The 2,879-nt window shown below is 50.0% G+C and overlaps 1 protein-coding gene across 1 annotated transcript in view; it reads right to left on the reverse strand.

Annotated features, from left to right (window-relative positions):
- LIN28B (lin-28 homolog B) overlaps positions 1–659 on the reverse strand; it is a 93,383-nt gene extending 92,724 nt beyond the window's left edge. The window contains exon 1 of the mRNA XM_081904676.1: positions 579–659. The gene's annotated coding sequence lies outside the window, so the exon portion shown is untranslated. The remainder of the gene's footprint in view (positions 1–578) is intronic.
- Positions 660–2,879: the final 2,220 nt, after the last annotated feature.

Genomic DNA, 2,879 nt, shown 5'->3' on the forward strand with positions numbered 1-2,879 from the left:
AAGAAATGAAATGAAAACTACATGCAGCAACAGTGTTTTGTGTTGTGTAGGCTCCTATTTATTATGTGCAAATGGCTTTAGGTCCATAAATTACCATATAGCATATATTCAACACAAAAGAAAAGCGACAATTTGTTGTTGACAAAGGACAGCTGGACGTGTAAAGGGCCCCGTTACCTTCAGTAGCTTAGGGCCTCATCAAAACTAAATCCGGCCCTGCGGGTGGATGGGTGTAATTATGATTTATATATGGTTCATATATATTCTCTCTGCTTGGTCTTTACACACAGACACACGGGACTCCACGACTGACTTCAGGGCGTTTGAGGGCTGAGAGGAGAAGTCCTATGATAAATCATCTAATCTAGGTGTGAACCCGGAAGTGCACCCACCTCTCCAGCATCCCAGGGGCCACCCAGGAACACAAGGCTCGCTCCTGCCAACAACTTTTCTTGCCAAGGAGGGGGGGGGGGCGCACACACCGCCTGGCGCGCACCCTCCTTCCCTCCCTCCCTCCCTCCCTTGTCCCCGCCCCCTTGCCGTGTGAGGGGCGCCGGGGAGGCGAAGGGCTTGCTTACCTCCCGCGCGCCATGGTTGCTCGGCCGAGTAGGGTTGGGCTTCTGCTGCTTCGCCGTGAAAGATGGAAGAGAGGAGGAGGAGGAGGAGCAGCGAGGGGAGGAGGAGGAGGAGGCCGAGAGGAAAGAGCGGCGCTCGCTGGCTGCAGCCGAGCGGGAGCGACGACGCTGAGGCGGCGCAGCTGCAGCAGCCGCTGATTTGCCGCCGCCGCCGCCGCGGGCGCACACCTGCTGAAGCCCTCCCGCGCGCGCGCGCCCCCGGCCTCGCAGACGAGAGCGGAGGCTCCTCTTGCCCGGCCGCGCATCTTCCCTGCTCTACCTCGGCGCACCCCGCCCCCCTCCCCAAGGCAGCTTTCCCTCTCGTTCGCCCGTGGCCCGGCTCGGGGACAAGGGGGTTATTATTTTAGACCCCAGGTTTAGGGAAATGTTTAATGCTGTATTGTGTTTTTAATATATGGTTGGGAGCCGCCAGAGTGGCTGGGGAAACCCAGCCAGATGGGCCGGGTATAAATAATAAATTGTTATTGTTATTGTTACACTCCTCCTCCATTTTAAGGTGGTCCTCGTGAATTACTTCGGAATGGGGTGAGGCAACCCCTCTGCGGAGGTTCTGGACTTTTACCCAATTCATAACCAGGATTTATGCTGGGGGAGCAGGCTTTATGTTGGGGGGAGGAGTGTAACAATAACAATAATAATTTATTATTTATACCCAGCCCATCTGGCCACTCTGGGCGGCTCCCAACCAAATATTAAAAACACAATACACAACCTCAGTTAAGTATCTTGTATTGCTTTACCTGATTTTTTTTTGGGGGGGGGAGCAGCTTGGCTACACCCATGGTAGCTACTTGAGCACCGCTTCCCACTTAAGTAGAAATTAGCCTAGGGGACAGTGCTATACTTTAGAAAGATGTATATGCCGCTTAATATACCGTAGATGTTTTTATTTGGAGCAGCCTTTCCCAAACTGGTGTCCTCCAGATGTTTAGTAGTACTCCTCTGATCAGCTGCCTCCAGTGCTGGCTGGGGTTGATGGAAGATGTAGTACAAAACACCTGGAGGGCACCAGGTTGGTAAAAGGTGATTCAGAGATATGTGGTTGGGGCTGTAGTGTAAACCACAGAGCCTAGGGCTTGCCGGTCAGAAGGTCGGCGGTTTGAATCCCTGTGATGGGGTGAGCTCCCGTTGCTTGGTCCTTGCTCCTGCCAACCTAGCAGTTCGAAAGCACACTGTGCAAGTAGATAAATAGGTACCGCTCCGGCGGGAAAGTAAATGGCATTTCTGTGCGCTGCTCTGATTTGTCAGAAGCGGCTTAGTCATGCTGGCCACATGACCTGGAAGCTGTACGCTGGCTCCCTCAGCCAATAAAGCGAGATGAGCGCCACAACCCCAGAGTCGTCCGCAACTGGACCTAATGGTCAGGGGTCCCTTTACCTTTACATGTGTAATATCACCAAGTTACAACTCCCCCCAGTTGAAATGCACGACACCCTTGCAATTTCTGATAATTGGTCTTTATGTCCAGTCCCTGGAATGGCATCCCTGGAACTGCTAATTTCCAAGCATGGCTGGAATAGAAATGCAACACCAAGCATGCATCTAGTATGCTTTCCCCTGATTTCTCAAAGCATGTAATGTGCTTTCTTCAGTTCGCATTCTTGCCTCTGTTTATGTTTGTTTGGATGATTAGATCCTGTTGACTACAGAGAAATGAGTGGTGCTGGGATGCCTCATCGGAACTGAGCTTAGCTATGCAATTTAAGGCTATATTTACTATCTCCATGCAGCGGCAGACCTACCTTTTTGTGGCCCTGAGGCTTAAAATGTCAAGAGGGTACCTTCACAACCAGTAATGAGGTCTGGGTAACCACTGTTACCTACTTCAATGGGGTTGTTTGCAACATCTGTGTTACTGACTCTCAAACTTTGGGACATACAACAAAAAATCAATTTGAGTTGTGTGACTCAAATTGGGTCTACTAAACCCAAAATGTTAAGCAATGTGGACTAAAGTTGCTTCTGGGCTCCTCTGAGATTAGGGGCCTTGAATATGAAGCTTCATTAGTTTCATAGTACATCCACCCCTCTCTCCAGGGGCAGCATTTAGAGAAGGCAATAAAGGATTACCTTTGATTACACTGTTTTTTCAGATGATTTAGGACGAATCTGATGCGCTGAATCCAAAAATCACATTGGTTTTGCTCAATCGGGTCAAGTTTTTGAGCTATGGCCACATGTCGTTTTTTTACGTTTTTGTTCACATGTACGCTTGTGTGAAGCATTTTAGAAGAAGTTGGTGGG

The sequence above is a fragment of the Podarcis melisellensis genome, assembly GCF_964234715.1.
Source record: "Podarcis melisellensis genome assembly, chromosome: 3".
NCBI lineage: Eukaryota > Metazoa > Chordata > Lepidosauria > Squamata > Lacertidae > Podarcis > Podarcis melisellensis.